Here is a 12,733-nt window from a genome sequence, read left to right as displayed (position 1 = left end):
GACAACAACCTTAATTTATAGCATGGTTGGTAGGAAATCCATTTTGTCAAAGCACATTCAATATTAGTTGTAAGACCAATATTATATCAAATTAAACCACAATAATGAGATTATTCCTAAAGCGAAAAAGAAAAGGAATTAAGGTTAATCATCCCTGTTGTAGATCAAATGTTAATGTGTACATTCAAAAGGGACATTTACATATGTTTTAGCAATTAATCACGTGTTAAAGTGAAAAAGCTAAGGTGGGGCTATTTGGAAAGTGACTAAATTAATTAAAAGGTCAAAAAATTAAAAAGATTAATTCATCATTTCTATTTTTATAGGTCGTTTTATAAAAAATTTAAAAATTATTTTCAAATAATTTAATTTGTTTCACCTTATATTTGAATCAAAAATCTAAAATGTCACTTCCTAAACGAATCTCACACTCTTAAGTTATAGTTATAAATTAATTATCTTATAGTTGGGCTTTTATCATGTCCAAATCTCAACATGAGAGAATTTAAAAGATCCGTGGAGTCTACCATATATCTCGTTTCGATAATACGAATTGTTCACATTTTAAAATTCGTTGAGTAAAATATTTATGCAAAAAATTAAGATAATTAGATATCAGTAACTATATGTTTGAATCACATTTATATTACAAAAAAATGGATGGTCATTTTTAAAACTATATTTGTCATCTATTTTTCTAAAACAAATATAATTTAAATGTATAGCTACCTATATCTAATCATCTTAATTTTTTACATAAATATTCTACTCAACAAGGCCTAAAAGTGAATAGTTTAGATCATCAGAATCGAATCTAAAATGAGCCTACCAAATCCAATTGCTATCTTAAATTAAAATGATATTTGAAAAAAGCCAAACTATTATGTTATAAGTCCAACCGCAAAACTATTATACAAACTAATAATTTTGTTAAAAAAATAATAACTAACATACTTTGCAATCAACCTTAAGAGGTTGGCCTGGTGGTCAAAGCATAGGGTTTGGGAGTGTAAATAATTTGTTGTGGCCGGTTCATATAACGCTTTATCATAGCTTTAATTAGGATCCTTACAAGTAGACCGTGAAATTAATATCTCGGATTAATCGATCCAATGGGTCAAATATCAAATTATAATATATATATATACACACTTTGGCAATCTGAATATGACCCACTCCAATGAATAATTTTATTATATAATTTATATTACATTAATAAAAGTACATAATCAACCCGTTGTGGAGTAGATATATTTCTCATGATCGACCGGAATTTATGAGATAATTTCTCCACAGTTGTTTTATGTGCACAAAAAGAATTTCTTCAAATGAGAGACAAATATGGTTCAAAATTAATTTTTATATTTATAATTACAAATATTTAATCTCACATCACTATATTATGTGCTCGAGAACTTTTTCATTTATGCATAGTTGTCTAGTTTGAATCTCTCTGATCTACAAAAAAAAAAATTTAATTTTATTGGAATAATGTTTCATTCCATTTACACATTGACACATAACAAGAGTGTAAATTTGACTTGGCTCGGCCCATGTCGGGTCTCGTGGGTTCCCGTTAAAATTCGGGTTGAGCCGATCCATGGGTTAGGAAATTGGACCTAATCCCAGGGTATTCGGGACTTGGGCGGGCCGGTGGGTTGAGCCTTAAGGCAGTCCAGTGGGCCTGGGCTTGAGCAGGCCTGAACAATTTTTTTATTATTTTTTCTACCAAAATTTTATTAATTTCTACTAAAAAAGACACTAGGCCTTGGGTTGAGCCTTGACTGCGCCAATGGGTCGGGTCGGGTTGGACTTCAAAATGATGAATCATGCCTGGGTTCAGGGTCTCGGGCCGAACTTGGGCCCAAGCCCAGACGCGGTTAAAACGGGTCAGGCTCACTCGGGGCCACGAGCGGGTTTCGAATAGCCCACGAGTCGCGGGCTATTTTTACACTCCTACACATAACACATTATCTATCAGAATTCCAACTCAAAAGTGATAGATCTAATGATATTAATCAATAACTGTTATTTGGAACACCACCAAAATTTATTCAGAAAATATTGAATAATTTCTCTCAATTTAGGAACAATGAAGCCAACTTTTGTTAAGAATTGATACAGGATCAATGAGACGTGAAAATACAAATAAAAATAAAAACAAGACACAAAAAATCAAACACACAAACAAAACATAATGATTGACCTGGTTTATTCTAAAATGAAGATTACGTTCATAATTACTATATTTTTCATTCTACTCAAAAGATTACAAGGTACGAATACAGTAGTATCTTTCCCTCACTATAATTACATTAATATTATTGTAATAGGATGGAAATGTAAAATATTAAAATATTTTTTGTTTCAAAATTCGAAATCAAATCACTAGTCATCAGTATTTATTAAAATTCACACTACTTTAATAACTTCTTTTTTTGAAACTCGTGAATTAAGTACTCTCCCTCCCTTATTAGTCCTAAAAAAACTACACAGGAGTGTATTTCTATAAAAATATTTACTGATCAGTGAAAGTTTTTATTAATATTAATAATTATAATTATAAATTTTTAATAATTCTGTAGTTAATTTTTTTATTTTTTATTTTTAAATAATCTGACTTGTAACTTCACGTAATCCTCTAACCCATATGCCAATGTTCAACGCCAAGTTCATGGGGATCTCCAACCTACTAGCTTACTTTTAACTACTCCACTAGTTTACTTATAAATGGATTGTCTATGAGATGAGACGAGATGAGATGAGCTGTGAACACACTTTTGAAATGGTATTATATATAAATTGTTTGACAAATTATATTAACGATCTCTATAGTTTGAAATTTATTTTATTTTGATTTTTAATTTTTAATTGTGATATATTTAATTATAAATTTTGAATCTTATTTTAAATAAGGATAACTGAAGATATTGTTTATCCATTTTAAGGATAAAGTTATCAATTTAATAAAATATAAACTAGATTGAAATAGATTAACAATGTTTTTAATTGTCCTTATTTGGAACGATATTCAAAATTCATGATCAAATATATAACAATTGAAAAGTTAAGGATCAAAGTGACATAAGCCCCAAACTAGAGGAATCATTAGTGTAATTCGCTCTAAATTATAATATTTGTGATATTGATCGTCATAAATATCATAATTAATTTTTTTTAATCATAACTAAAAGAAAAATAATAAATATAATTAAATATCACATAAAAATATAATCAAAGATATTTCAATCGTAATTAAAATAATAATCACAAAAAATTATAACTAATGTCATAACGAATCATAATTAACATCATAATGGATCATAATAAAAAATTACAAAGGTTATAACTAGAACATATAATATTCATTCTAAATTTTGTGTTGTATCATATATATATATATATAGTATACATATTTATTTGTCCATTCCTCGTAAATTGAACATCAAACCATCCCCAAAGGTTTACTAGAATTATAACCAAATTTGAATTTGGTGAAAAAATGAAAATTTTTTGTCTCCAACAGTTTCATCAAAATAATATTAAAATGAGAACAACCTAAAATTTTCACCAAACTGAGGAACTGGATAGATTTCACCATTTTACTGTGTATACATTGGAAGTGGGGCCCACTGAACAACAGGCCGGACGTTTGGCTGGTCATTCGGAATACACTGAAAATGAAGAGCAGCGGAGAGAGAGAGAGAGAAGATGGTAATGGCGATGGCACTTTGTAGACTCTGCTCTTCCCTAAATAATAACCCTCTTTTTCATCGTTTTCTTAATGGCGCTTCCCTCTATTACATGGTCTCTATATCTCTACATACACACACATATATTCATTTCATTTTTCACTTTCTCTCTTTATTTTCTTCCTAATCGTTTATGTTTGATCTCTTTTATACAGTTTTCTTTGTCTAGTGAAGCAGTCACCGATAAAGAGAAGCTTCTTATCACTGTATTTGATTTCTCATCCAATCTCTTTCCTTCTCATTTTCATTGACAATGGACAAGTCAATTGAATGCTCCACTCCAAGAGGTAGATCCAGAAATCTCCAACATCATTGAACTTGAGAAAGCTAGGCAATGAAAGGTCAATATTCACTCAATTTTGCATATCAGACAAATGTGATATGGATGTGTAGTTTATGAATTTGCAATTTGGTCTTCCTTGACATTAATTGAAAATTTGGTAAATTGTTGGTGGACAGGGTCTTGAACTCATTCCATTTGAGAATTTCACATCAGTGTTGGTACTGCAAACAGTTGGGTCGGTCATGACTAACAAATACAGTGAAGGGTATCTTGGTGCTAGATACTATAGAGGGAATGAATATGCGATTCCACTTTTATTTCCATTTTAGAGAGAGAGAGAGAGAGTGAGAGAAGAAAACAATTGAACTAGTTGGGTTTTTCATGGTTCAAGAACTTGGTTTTGGTTGAGCAATATGCACATATGGATTAAATTCAGAAATTCATTTGCACTTACTAATTGATCGGCCGGTCGTCTCCCCTAACGTCCACTTAGATTTGATGAAAGTTACAGTAAACGGTTGGAGTGGTTCATATTAGATTGAGAAACTCGTCTTTTTTTTACTCAGATTTGATAAAAAAAAAAAATGGTAAACTGATGGAGATGCTCTAAGTTCACATGTGTTTGAGGGCTGTTTTGGCAACATGTCAAAAAAACGAAAAGCCAACTTTTAATCTATTTTGAGTCACATCACCTCTCACATGAAACATTAAAAAAAGTTAAAAAAATCAAAAAGTCAACTTTTAACAATCTTCTTAAAACACTCCTAAATATCCATCCTTCAAATCATAAATACCCAACTCACCCACTTCAAACTTTGCACACTCACACCACAATCCACACACAATCTCTTTAGTTAGGAGTCTAAAATATTTTTATTGACAATATTACAACGACGAAGATTCAAAGTTTGGGTGATGTGAATTACATTTAAAATACTAAATATCGTTTTTTAAGTATTTTTCTTGATATGTAGCAATAGTGTACGTTTATATAAAGATAAAAAATGTTACCCTTAGATTTAAAAAAAAAAAAAAAGAAGAGAAAAAACAATAACCAAACGGTAGCTTTCGTTAAATTATGCACTAATTCGCTATCAAAAAAATAAAATAAATTATGCACTAATTTAAGAAAAACTACTTTCAAGCTCTACCAAAACTAAACTAGGTAGTATCACACTTTGAAAACAATTATAGAATTTCATATATATATATATATATATAATTTATTTATTTTTGTATTGAAACAATAGTGTCAACATATTAAAATTCTTTTTATTTATGATTTGAAAAGTTTAAATTGTAAGACTTATTAAAAATGGATGATAGAGAGAGATAAATTTAAATGCCCTAATCAAAATACCAAAATCACCCACTGATATATAGATGGAGGCAATGAAAGTCTAGGAGGGGCACGTGATCCCCTCATTTTTTAAAAATTATATTAGTATCTATGAATACAAAAAATATCTTTAATATATCCCTTGTAAATTTATGTTAGCACCCCTCTTAAATTATTTTGAGGTACCTAATATTTTAATTTTTTCAAAAAGAACTCCTTAGATGATGTTTCAAAAAAAGAGTAATAATATACAAATAAAATATTTGTATAAAAGTTATATACATAATGAGCTGAGATCTTGTGATTCTTTTATTTTTAATCAAAATATCCACTATTATCTTTGTAATTTTATAGATGTTATGGAGACATCATTTTGATGATTTATTTATTTTTATTTTTTTGGTATGAATTTTAACTAGGACATTTGGCCTAGTGATTGTGTGGCATCCTTTATAGTGTAGGTCTCGGGTTTAACTCATATAAAGTGTAAATTAATACCATTTGTGAACTGGTTCATTTTTCTCCGAGTGATTTTTGTATGTGGATAGAGTATATCTATGTAATACCTTCCATTATTATAATTGATGAAATGTAATAAAATATGAGTCATATTATTATATATTTGAAAAATACTAAAAGACATAATTGCGATTGATGAAAATATAGTGTCACTTGTACGAAACTTTTTTCATTATAGGAGTTAAAAAGTACATCTTCTATATGAAATTTCAAGATCGGCCAATTATATTAACAGCATTGTTGTGTGGAGCTTGAGAAAGGATGTGCGTGCAAGTATACCATCATGTAATATTTATTGGGAATGGAAAGAGGGAATCCATGTGAGGGACTCTCTCACAAATACGAAATATATATATATATATATATATTAATTAAAATGTCATGAATGATAATAAACATTTTAATTATCGATAAATATTTAAAATTAATGTAAAGTGAATGATTATAATTTATAAATTTATTTTATTAAATAATTTTTTTTCTAAATTTATAGTATTGCTGATGTTTTAAAAGGACCTCCTGCTCCTCCTCTTTTGCCGGCTTGTTTTGCATTTATTTTAATGTAGCGTTGAGATGTCGCTATTCGAATGCTTTGGATTTTTGTGTATAAGAAAATAGCAATTGGGCTTGGAGCTTTTCTTCTCTACCCAACAACACCTAGTACCTACTTTTGTCCCTTTGAGTAATGTTAGAGATCTTAAAAATTTTATCGAAATTTTTATCAAATATTTCACATGATTATGAGACCTACACAATATGCGTTTCATGCAGGTCCCACACCTATCTGAGACATTTGGTAAAATTTTTAATAAAATTTTTAGAATCTCTAATATTTTTGTTGTCTCCTCTCTCTCTCTCTCTCATGTTTTGCACCCTCTTTTTTTTTTTTTTTTTTTTTTTGTTAAATAAAAGCGATTCCAATAGTTATAGTTAAAATGACATTTTTGTGGGATATCATCACCCCATGTGAGGGGTGATCCTCCATGTGTTGCAAGGTTGGCAATGTGCAAAGCCAACACACACATGAGCTGCCATGTTAGCCAACCTTTGGCCATGTGAAGCCAACACACAAGAGAGTTGGCACAAGCTGGCCATGTGCTGGCCAGCCCCTCTTCATCTCCTATTCTGTTAGTGTATAAATGGAGGTTGAGGGGAGAGTTGAAGAGAGAGTGAGAGAGAGCAGAGCAAGCCACAGAGAGTGAAATATGTGAGGCGGAGAGACCGTCTTCCTCGGTGTGAGCGAGGGAGACGGGTGAGTGTGTGAGTGAGGAAAGTGTGAGCTCCTCCTCTATTGTAATCTTTCTGTAATATTTTCATTGTTATAGTGATAACTGGCTACTCTCCCGTGGACGTAGACATTGAGGCCGAACCACGTTAAATATTGTGTCTCCTTGAGTGTGGGTGTGTTTTTCTGCACGGAATAATTTTTACAAGGTCTTGGGCGGGATCCCAGATCCCAACAATTTTTATAAGTATTTTTTATTTTATTTAGTTATAGAGCCAAAATACCATGTTTAAGTTATTATGCTTCAACTTATCCTCAAAAAAAAAAAAAGAAAAAAGCTTACGGTTTAATCACATCAATGAAAAGAGATATTTTAAGAATTTGACAGAAAATGGCAAGACTTTTAACTTGTCAATAAAAATGTTCAGCTTTCACTAAATTCTTAAATTGTTGAAACCGATTAATAAGGGATTGTTAATCCTTAATTTAGGAGTTGTTTGGAATGGTTTAAATAAATATTTTTTTTAATTTTTTATAAAAAAATATATAAAAAAAATAAGGAAATAATATAACTCAAATAAATATATTTATTTAAATATATATACTTATTTAATTTATGTCAAATAGTGCCTTAGATTGTAAAAGAACTCAATGAATAGACATTTAAATGTTGAGGAGCTAGTTTTCATTGTTAACTATTGTTGTCTCATAGCAATGAGTTGTTGGAATGCTGTTGCAGAAAATGATATAAAATATTACCACTTTGAGGCCGGATAAATGCTGTTTTAAAGGAAATTTTCACCTCCAACTTGGATGAGTTTAATAGATAACTCTGTTGGCAATCTTCATTATACTTGAAGAATTACAGAGAGGAGAAAAATTGTTTGATTATAAAAATTAAAATAATATAAAAGATAAAATAAAATAAAATAAAGCAGATTTTTATTTTGTTATGAAAATAAAATTAAAATCACAAAATAAAAATCTGATATAAATAAATAATTTGAAAGTAAATTAAATACTTACCTTGTTTATTTGTCGAACAAATTTTTGATCAAATTCAGTGTTTAACATTGTATCTTTAAAACAGATTCGTCATCTTCATGGTGCTTTCAGATTATGGACGTCTATCTCCTAGGATAAAATGATCAACAACGGATAGTAGCAACACTTCAAACTATTCGCATAACGTACACACTTAGTGTTTATACTATTTCTTTAGGTAAATTATGCAGCAAAATGTAGAGAGAGCAATGGTAGAATTCAGTACAAAAATTCAGTGAAAAAATCAATTAAGGGACTACCTATTTATAGATGGGAAAAGTGGCTGTTCGTTTTGAATCCAACAGGTATGGAACCTATTCGGACAGATCTGGTTTGAATTTCAAACAGATAAAAAAACTCTTTTGGGTTTGAATTTGAACAAATTCAAATTTGTTTGGACAAATATGGAATTGTACAGAAATTCTGAAGAGGTGCAAACCAAAATTTGAATTTTATTTCCAACCAGAATTTGAAATAAAAACGAACAGATTTTATTTCCAAACAAAAAATAAAATAAAATTCAAATGTAATGTTTTTGGTCTAAAAATATAAGTATTAGGCCGGACAAGTCCAACCCAACCTCACACTACGCACCCGCGCCTAAGTTGCCCGACCGGCTAGACGGATGGCAGCGCGCGTGTGTTTATTTTTGGATCCAATGGGTCTAGCCCACTTTGCCTATAACCTCTCCTTTCTACAAACTTGAGATGCCCCTTGGGGCCCTTCCCAAGTTGCAAACTCAAACCTTATAAACCCACTAAAATTTGCCCACCAAACTAATGTGAGATAAGCTTTTAATTATAACTTTTAAGGTATTTCCACAAAAACTTCATTTTCATGGAGCATACTTTGGCTTTAATTTTCCATTCATCCGATAATGGTTTTGAGTAATCAAATATACTACGTAAATCACAACGCGGTATAAAACGCGTTGCCACTTAGACCCGCCAACTTTGATGCATGGGTTCCACCTAAAAGACAGACCAAAGTTGAAGAAAAATCTCTGATTTTTCCAAAATCATTTCTAACAGACTCATCACTTTTACACAATAAAGTAAAATAAAATAAAAATGAGAAGTATAATTGAACAAACCAACTAACTTATGAATTTTATCATTCTCATTAATTAAAATGTTTTGGCACATTTCACTATACATATATCTATCTATCTATACTATTATAAAGAATGGCTTGAATTAATATTTATGTCTCATTTTTTGCGTTTTTTCAAAATACTTTCATTACAATTACATGTTTTTTTTTTTTTTTTTTCAAATGTCTCACCCTTTGATTTTTTCAAATTCATTGTAATTTTTTTTTAATTTAAATTCAATCATATAATTTATAATACTTTTTAAAAAAACAAAATAATTATATATACACACATTACGAGTATCACAACTTCTAATATATATACACATTGGCAAAACAACAATGCTAGAGGGTCACAATTTTTGTGGCCATAATGGCTCAAAACTGTCGACGTTGTTTTGACATGTTTTGCACTCAAAACGACATCATTTTAACAATTTTGAGTCATTATGACCACAAAAATTGTGGCCCTCAAACATTTTCCTTAACCAAAATGTATATGACATATGACCATATGATGGCAATCATACATGTACACACACCAAGCGTGCCACGAGCACCGTACAACTCACTTCATGCGCCCGTGTACATGTACGTGTGCGTCCTAGTACTATGCACTTGGTGTACATTGGATTAAATTCTCTCTATCTCTATTCTAAAAACAATATAACTAGTTGTCCTCTTGCTAAGGAAATTTTTTGAGACTTTCAACGTGAGACTTCACTTCCCAACAAAAAGTTGAGGTTTTCACTTTAATATTACAATCTACCAATATGTTTACATGTACATGGGCCAATTTTATAGGTGAGTTCAAGATTAAATTTTGTAATACATGGGTTGCACGACCTTAGGAAGCTTTGAACATGATATGCAATGATTAACTAGTAATTAATGTTTTGAATAAATGGATACTAAGAGGTTGCTTGAGGTGTTTTAAGGCATTGTTTGGAGTATTCTAAATAAGTCAAAAAGTCAAAAATTTACTATCTTATTTAAGTCACATCATCTTATTTAAGTCACATCACATCTCTGTCACATCACTTCAAATTCAACTCATACCTAACTCATATTTCACAAAAAGTCAAAAAGTGCACTTATTTAGATCATCTCAAACCATCCCTAAATAAGTTTATTTTTTGACTTTTTGAACTAAAAAGTTGAGAAAAAAAATATGGCTATTTGGGATAACTTTTTGACTTTTTAAGAAAAAATGTATATTAAAAATTGTATAAATAAGTGTGTATGAGAAGCTTGGGTAGAATAGGCAGTACGGTGGGTAGAGTAGTGCATAGGAGATGTTTGCTTCCTTTTCGCGCATTGAATTGGACGGTACTGTTCGGCCTATGAGGGCCCACCACGGGTCTTATTTTACTAATTGGAACCGTTCAATGTGTAGGACTTGTTGAGTATTATATGCTTGTTAAAAATCACGTTAGTCGGATATCGATAGCTATCTGATTGGATTAGTTTTTTGTCAATCGTTAATTATAACACCATTCATTTTTTATATAAAACTGATTTGATCATGTAGTTAGCGATATCTGATCAACGTGATTTTTTACAATCATATATTATTTAACGAGTTCTACACATTGAATGGTTCAGATTATCAAAACGGGACCTATGATGGGCCTTATGGGCCGAACAGCACCGTCTTGTTTGCTTTTCCGCCTTCCCTTTATACAAACGGTGGGCAGTTAAAGTACAACTCACATGTCATGTGAGTTGTAATTTTTTTTGTAAAATTAATTTTTTTATATATTTTTTTTGGTAAATAGTGATAACTTTTTAACTTTTTGAATAATTTTTTGACTTTTCAATTTTTTTGAGGCATGCCAAACCAGCCCTAAGTTTCATCTAAGATCAAAGGTCCATCTCTAGGTTATATTATATAGAATAATTTCAATATTAGCAATCATTAACCTTAGACATACATTACGGCACTGCTACGTAGCTCGAAAATCAAATGGCTCGAATGGCTCGAAATCCCAAAACGACGTCGTTTTAGGATGTTTTTTGATTCTCTTACCGGTAAGATAATATTTTCGAGCCATTCGAGCTCTCACGCATTTTCACATACATTATACTATATATATTGGTTTTATTTATTTATTTATTTTTTTAAGTCAGCACCCCCATATTCCCTCAATTTGTTTGCCAAACAAAATGCCTTATTTGCTTAAGCATATTGACTTCCTTATATGGACCTCAACATTGACAAGTTCATTTTATTTATGGGGCAATTTTGTTGTGCCACATGGAGGCATGATTAATTAGCAATAAATGTGAGTTGGTTTCTCTCTTTAATTACCATTTTTATTTGCTCCCACGTCTCCTGTTCCACTCTATATATATATATATATATTTTGTGCGTTCCTATAAGGTATGGGGGCGGCAACGGATTTTGGTTCCGCTGCCCGTACCCTGTTATATTTTCTAAATGTATATATGTTATTAATTTTTTATTGAAACTCAAAATATTAAACTTAGCTTTATTTTCACTTATTTATTATAAATCACTACTCATAATGTACTATATTACCTATAATTTCTTTTTTTGTATTTCTATTTTTTAAGTTATAAAATTAACTTTCTTCCACCACCAACCTAACTTCACCTCCAATATAATATGAGGCGAAGATGAGGGACTACAAACTCGTCCCAAACCTCACATGTGGCTATCGCTATATTTAGTAAGTATAAAAATTTGAATCCCCTTTGGGGTCACTCCCATGACTCCTTTTGCTTTTGATTGGTCTATTTTTTTTTTTCTTCTCTCCCAATCCCCAAATCCCACGTGTGTGTGGGGTGGTGGGGGTGGGAGTTTTAAGGGGGTCATTGTGTTTTTATCATAATAAAACATGTTAGCAAAGTACATACTTCAATATTTTGATTTAAAACTAAAAGAAACATTAAACCACACATCCTAAAACGTTGTAAGTTTTACTTCAATTTTAAATTTAGACCATTAAATTCTCACAATAATATTATTACAAAATGATCATTGCAGAGAATCTTAATATGATATATGTACCTATGCCAAAATCTAGTCATTATTATACGACTAACAAACATTTTGTTAGTTCTTGATGATCTGTGTGGTATTCATAATTTCTTCTGCCTTCTGATAAAAAAATGGATCTCTTAGCTGGACAATTATTGGAAGCTGTCAAGATAAATAAATATATATATATATATATATATATTTTTAATGTCAACACTGAGATTAATCATTATAATGGATCGATCTAAACTTCAATACTCTTAAGCAACAAAACCATTATTTTATTAAAGAAAATTAAGGACCAACTAAGGGTTCATTTGGACGCATGTGGGCATAGAATCAATCATTCCATATCCCTCAAAGAACACGGATTTAATTCTATATTTCATTTGCAATTTAAATGCAATGATAACCGGTTAGCAATATTACTACTAATTCAGTTGTTGACATTTTTGTATGTGTTGTATTTTTTTTT

This window comes from Camellia sinensis, chromosome 3 (assembly GCF_055761805.1).
Source record: "Camellia sinensis isolate YWXY chromosome 3, ASM5576180v1, whole genome shotgun sequence".
Lineage (NCBI taxonomy): Eukaryota > Viridiplantae > Streptophyta > Magnoliopsida > Ericales > Theaceae > Camellia > Camellia sinensis.
The sequence above is the reverse complement of the archived record's forward strand: the minus strand, read 5'-3'. Positions refer to the sequence as shown.